At 35.1% G+C, this 7,164-nt stretch overlaps 1 protein-coding gene across 6 annotated transcripts in view; it reads left to right on the top strand.

Annotated features, from left to right (window-relative positions):
- Positions 1–1,909: 1,909 nt before the first annotated feature.
- LOC137239718 (uncharacterized) overlaps positions 1,910–7,164 on the top strand; it is a 442,599-nt gene continuing 437,344 nt past the window's right edge. Inside the window, exons 1-2 of one of the 6 annotated variants that reach the window (XM_067765334.1) lie at positions 1,910–2,123; positions 2,761–3,595. The gene's annotated coding sequence lies outside the window, so the exon portion shown is untranslated. Of the gene's footprint in view, positions 3,596–7,164 lie in introns of all 6 variants that reach the window. The other 5 variants (XM_067765331.1, XM_067765330.1, XM_067765333.1 and 2 more) reach the window with 5 other exon arrangements.

Below are 7,164 nucleotides of genomic sequence, written 5' to 3'. Positions count from 1 at the left end.
TATGTGTATATATTCCAAAATAGAATTTGGTATGTTTGTATGTATGTATGAACATATATAATAATGTTTGTACACTAAGGAGATTTAATCTATCTTATATGTGCATATTTATATATGTACATATATTTCTTCTGTACGTGTATTTGTCACTGAACTCCTCCTAAGCGACTGGACCAATTTTGATGAAATTGTGTGTATGTGTGTTCAAGAGGGTTTGAGGTTGCTTTAGATTCACAATTTGGTCCGAGAAGTGGACCAAAGTCGACCTAATTCAAACTATCTTACTTATGGTGAGATTTGCTTGAAATTCGGTATAGGAGTGCCTCTTTGACAAAACTAATATTTCAGGAACCTTTCACTCTGGGAAGTGGACCTGAAACCAACATATTCTAAATAAAATATTATATAATACGATTTGCTTAAAATTTAATATAGTGGTACTTTCGTTACAAGCTCATAATTTAAGAAACTTTTCTTGGCGGTAAATGGCCCAGGCGCCGACCTTTTCCAAAATTTTTTTTATATTCCGCGATTCGCTTGAAATTCTGTGCAGGATATTCCCTTGAAACTTGGTATAGGGGTACCTCTTTGACAAAGATAGTATTTGAGAAACTTTTCTTTCCGCGAAGTGGACTAGTGCCCGAACTGGTCTAAATAAAAAAATATATAGTGCGATTCACTTGAAATTCGCTACAGAAGTACCTCTTTGACAAAAAAGATAATATTTCAGAAAATTTTCATTCCGGGAACAGTTCATGGTGCGATTTGCTTGCAATTTGGTACTTCCTTTCTTTTCCGAACAAGGGTCTGATCTATTGTTATAAATTGTTTTTATTTCGGGAAGTGAACCAGGGGCCGATCGGTTATCCTTTGAGGCAACTAGAACTTAATTAATTTAAGGACTTGAGAATATTTCACACTATTTCTGAATCTTAAATCAAATTTACCAAAAAAGTTTGATAAAGCTGTATAAAATAAATGCATGTTGTCGTTTTAACTTTAATTTCTTGCTAGGATGCTCGTGCTCTTGCTTTCACTAGTACACATGCATTTAAAATTTTGCCGACCCCTCATGTAAAGCCATGTGCGCCTTTTATTGTTGTGGATATGTGTGCGTAATGTCCCCTGCGCTCTTAGGTGCTATTTACATGTATGTGTGACGTTTTCCTATTTCATCTGCTTGCTTTGCTGTTTTGTTGTTGTGCAGCATTTACTCACCAGCGGCATAATTATGTATCGAAATTCTGTTCGTTACAAAACATACGTTTTTCATACATGAAAGTGAAATTCAATGGAAATCTTGTAAAAAGTAAGACTATCCACACCCTTAAATGAAGCACGTAATATTTGAGAGCTTCAATATTTTACGGTTTATTTTTCACGCTTACAAAGTGTTTATTCATAGTTATTGAAAAATAGTGCAAAATGTCATTTTAGGTGACTTTGATAGTGTGCGATGTCCCTTTCAAAAGTTGATCTGTATTTGACCATGGTTCAACTATATGGTTGACTCATCTGTAAAGCAACAAATCATGTCTGTTCAAATTGTCAAAATTTGCGTGTTGGTGTTGGTGCGAACGGAATGAAATGAAAACATAAAACATAGCAGTTTTTGTGTGTGGTAAGAAAATGTTGTCAATGTGTTGGTTTCATCTTGAGTTTGCCATCTCCTTTTGACGATCCCATCGACCATGCAATGATAAAAATAAACTCGGTTGATGAGCCAACCATATAATTGAACCATGGTATTTGACTACAACTTAATGAAACGCACTCCACTGTATCATGTTCCAGTCGCAACATAACACAACAAATGAACATGTTCGCAAGCAACAGTTGAACCGTTTAATGACGCAAGTTCGTGGTAACCAATGTTCGTTTATTTGTTGGCAACAAACATTTTAGCCAATTACCAAGCGCCAAGCGCTGGCTGGTATAAAGTTGTTGTAATTTTAGTTATAAATACGAGCTCTTAGTCTATAGGTCATGGGTGAAATGTAACGGATGAAAATAAAAACAAACGGATGATTGGAAAATTCATAAAACAAAGATATAATTAATAAGAACAAAAACCAGAATGAAGGAATGAAAACAAAAATGATAATACATTTAAAAATATAACGGTATTTTACTGTTTAGTATTTAATATGTATTTGTGTAAATAGAACAAGTGAAGGTTGTTGTTGAATACATAAATTGAAAACAAAAGAAAATTTAAACAAATTTCAAAAACAAAAAAATAAAAGTTTGAAACTTGCGCGCTTACAGAGTAGATCGGTGTAAAGTGCGGCTTCAATGTTGACGCTACCAAATCGGGTGCAGTGAGTTGATATGATAAAAGAATTGCTTTACTCTATAAACTGTCGACTAAGCTGAGCTTTGTACTACGTCATTTACGTTTGTTATTATTTTTGTGGCGTATTCATTTTAATAATTTATTAGCAGTGTGTAAATTGAATCTATAAAAGTTATTACAATTATATACATATATATATAGATATTTTCATATATATTTGAAGTATCTATCTGTGTATCTACCTTCGGCTTAGACCTCGACAATAACAAGTTAAAGAAAGCTTAGAACAGCTTGACATCTGGGCTGCATTTGTTTTATTTTGTTCTTTGCACATTGTATTGGCCTTTCCGCAACTGGCTTGCAAGACTTGGTCATCAGCAGCAGCTGCAAAATTTAACAACAACACATTTATTTATGTGCCCGTTGTGCCTAAAATATCTTGAGGAGTGTATTTGTGTCTGCAGGTTCTTGTAACTGTGTTTATAGTGCGCGTCTAGCAAACTGTAAATTGCAAAAGTTGAAATGAAAAAACAAAAATAAAACAAAATCAACAAAGATCACAAAATAACGCAGAAAACAGAAATCACAATTCAGTGGAGCGCATAAATAAGAGTGTGTGCGTGTATGTGTGTGACGGTGCTGCTATAGATGAGGTAATTGAAGTGGCGGCTGCGGTCGCTTGCAGCAGCTGAATGTGCTTAAACAAAAAAAAAACAAATTATAATAAATAACAATAATAAAGCGAAAAATCGTGATCTCACACAAAAGTTGGTAGTTAGTTTTTCTTTGCACGCTCGCAATTGTTTTTTTCATACTGGGAAAAATAGTTGATTTAATGAGCAAAGTTACTGCAATAAACAATGCAAAAATAATAAAAAAATAAATAAATAATAAAAAAAATTAGCAAGTGTCTAAAATAAGATACAAACAATAAAAAATTAAATTTACTACCAAAAAATAAAAAAAAAAAATCAAATTTACACAACTTTCCTCAAAATTTGGTCAGTGTACCGCAATCACACTAAAGCTTCTTGCAGCTTCTGTGCATATCTTGATGCATTTCGTAAGTGTAAAATTTGCTTAGACTCTTTGTGTTGTGCATAATTTATAAGTAAAAAAGTTACAACAAAAAAAAAAAAAAAACAATTGACTGCCGTGTTGATTGCCAGTCAGTCGGTTTTTTACTGCAACGAGTGCTGTGTGTGGTTAATTTCTTATTCTTGTTCTAAATAACTTTTGGAACGTGCGAATACCTTAAGGTAATAAATGAATAAAGACGCAGCTGATTAATTCAATTAGGTGAGTGTTTCATAAACAGATACTAAATATGTTAATAACGTATGTAAGAGCGTATATTAGACTGTAACAAAAAAAACAAGCAAGTAAGGAAGTATAAGTATGGGCGAAACCAAATATTATATACGTGTGTGCTCCCGTATATGTATATGCTATGGATACGGCGACCACCGTGGTGTGATGGTAGCGTGCTCCGCCTACCACACCCGATGCCCTGGGTTCAAACCCCGGGCAAAGCAACATCAAAAATTTTAGAAATAAGGTTTTTCAATTAGAAGAAAATTTGTCTAAGCGGTGACGCCCCTCGGCAGTGTTTGGCAAGCACTCCGAGTGTTATTCTGCCATGAAAAGCTCTTAGTGAAAACTCATCTGCCTTGCAGATGCCGTTCGGAGTCGGCATAACATCATGTAGGTCCCGTCCGGCCAATTTGTAGGGAAAATCAAGAGGAGCACGACGCAAATTGGAAGAGAAGGTCGGCCTTAGATCTCGTCGGAGGTTATCGCGCCTTACCTTTATTTTTTTTTTTTATGGATACTTTTAAAAGGAACGTTAGATGATATGAGAGCTGAAACAAACTGCCTGTTAATATGCAAATATTGGTATTAAAAGTTGTGAAGAGCTTAACTAAAAGGAGCGGACCAGAACCACTTACTATAACTTAATAAATTTTGCTACTTTGCACCACCTTTAATGGTAATCTAGTTACGTGTCATAAATATAATACCAATTTTTTGATAATACAATTTTTATGCAACTTGATTTTATCAAAGTGGATGCGGTCATCAACGAATTGTTTTTAAATCTAGATGCAAAAACTATGCTTCTGCCAAGTTGCAAAATGATATTATCGGCTTTTTATGTACGGCCTTAAAAACTTTTAAATCCCCTTTTACTAAATATAGGCGCAGCCACGGCTATTTACTAAAACTTTATCAAATTTCTATTTTGAGTTATAAATTAATTCGCGCGCATTGTTTCACCACTTTATCAGTATTTGATATTTTCGATATCGAAAAAGTAGACGTGGCTATAATATGAGTTCGACTAATATAATATCGTGTGCTAAACTTGGTGAAAATTACTAAAATTTTGCTCAATTATAAGTGTTTCCTGCTAGGTATAAAAAGGGGCGTGGTGTTCAACTGATTATATTGTTTTAACAGAAGGTTTCAAATCTTTACATGATATCTTCGATAGCTTTTGATTTACGGCTCACAAATTTTTATACTCAGTTGAGCAGAGCTCACAGAGTATATTAACTTTGATTGGATAACGGTTGGTTGTACAGGTATAAAGGAATCGAGATAGATATAGACTTCCATATATCAAAGTCATCAGTATCGAAATTTGATTGAGCCATGTCCGTCCGTCCGCCCGTCCGTCCGTCCGAAAATTAGTAAGATTTTGGACAATGGGCGTGGCACCTCCCACTTTTAAAAGAAGGTAATTTAAAAGTTTTGCAAGCTGTAATTTGGCAGTCGTTGAAGATATCATGATGAAATTTGGCGGGAACGTTACTACTACTACTATATAAGTGCTAAATAAAAATTAGCAAAATCGGATGAAGAACACGCCCACTTTTTAAAAAAAAAATTTTTAGAAGTCAAATTTTAACAAAAAATTTTATATCTTTTCAGTATATAAGTAAATTATGTCACCATTCAACTCCAGCCCATTTTCATTTAGTTTGTCTATAATACTTTTAATGCAATAAGTCGAACAAAAATATACCAATCCTTCTGAAATTTGGTAGAGGCATAGATTCTATGACGAGAAGTGCTTTCTGTGAAAATGGGCGAAATCGATTAAAGCCACGCCCAGTTTTTATACACAGTCCACCGTCTGCCCTTCCGCTATTCCGTTAACACGATAACTTGAGCAAAAACTGATATATCTTTACTGACCTTAGTTCACGTTCTTACCTGAACCCACTTTATCTTGGTATAAAAAATGGCCGAAATCCGACTATAACCACGCCCACTTTTTCGATATCGAATATTACGAAAAATGAAAAAAATATCATAACTCTATACCAAATACGAAAAAAGGGATGAAAAATGGTAATTTGATTGGTTTATTGACGCAAAATATAACTTTAGAAAAAACTTTGTAAAATGGGTGTGGCACCTACCATGTTAAGTAGAAGAAAATGAAAAAGTTCTGCAGGGCGAAATCAACAGCCCTTGGAATCTTGGCAGGAATATTGTTCGTGGTATTGCATATATAAATAAATTAGCAGTACCCGACAGATGATTTTCTGGATCACCCAGGTCCACATTTTGGTCGATATCGCGAAAACGCCTTCACATATACATCTAAGGGCCACTCGCTTTTAAAGCCCTCATTAATACCTTTAATTTGATACCCATATCGTACAAACACATCCTAGAGTCACCCTGGTCCACCTTTATGGCGATATCCCTAAATGGCGTCCATCCATAGGACTATGGCATACTCTCTCTTAAAATACTCTTTAATACCTTCCATTTGATACACATGTCATACAACCACATTCCAGGGTTACCCTAGGTTCATTTTCCTACATGGTGATTTTCCCTTATTTTGTCTCCATTGCTCTCAACTGAGTATGTAATGTTCGGTTACACCCGAACTTAGCTTTCCTTACTTATTTTTACTGTCTATTCCTATATTTCATCACAAAGCCAACCTACATATCAAGTTTTATCAACTTGTCCATCTCTATAAATGAATTATGGAATTTTCCCCATTTTCTGAAATTTTCGATATCGAAAAAGTGGGTGTGGCCTTTTTTCTATGTTAATCTATTTTCAGTCCAGATAAACCATTTTACCAAATTTCGTAAAGATATCTCAACTTTTATTCAAGTTATAACGTTAACGGACAGACGGATATGTCTCAATCAAAATTAAGCAGTTCCCGAGAAAATCTACATAAAAATTTAGAAATAAGCTTTTCAATTAGGAAAAAGTGTTTCCAAAGCGGTGTTGTCCCTCGGCTATGACTTGGCAAACATTCTGAGTGTATTTCGGCCTTGAAAAGCTTCTGCTTTTCTGCTTTGCAGATGCAGTTTGGAGTCGGCCTTGAACATGTGGGCCTCGTCCCGCCAATTTGTAAGAAAAAATTAAATAGAGAGCTAATTGAATTGAATTGATTGTATTGATTTATATTTTATCGTGCAAGCGGATGGATGGAAGGCTAGGTATAAAAGTGGGCATGGCTTTTAAACGATTTTGCTATTCGCACAAAGTGTATGTAAAACAGCAAAGCACACATCCATGCCAAGTTTTAAAATGAACAAAACTTAAATTTTATTTTTCTAAATGGTGGTGGTGAGGTAGAGGTGGCCCCACTCCGTTGGAAGGACCAGGTGGAAAACGATTTAAACTCCCTTGGTGTGACCAATTGGCGCCGGTTGGCGGAGCGAAGGAGCGACTGGCGCGTCTTGTTGGACGGCCATAACCGTTTAGACGGTTAAGCGCCAATTAAGAAAGTAAGTAAATGGTGGTGGTGCCACACACACTCTCCAAAGTTTTACAAAATTTTAGTTTTTCGTAATAAGTCACCCCACATATCAAGTTTCATTACTTTA

Source organism: Eurosta solidaginis, chromosome 2, assembly GCF_040869045.1.
Source record: "Eurosta solidaginis isolate ZX-2024a chromosome 2, ASM4086904v1, whole genome shotgun sequence".
Lineage (NCBI taxonomy): Eukaryota > Metazoa > Arthropoda > Insecta > Diptera > Tephritidae > Eurosta > Eurosta solidaginis.
Note: the sequence above shows the minus strand (reverse complement) of the source record. Positions and strands in the feature narration are given on the sequence as shown.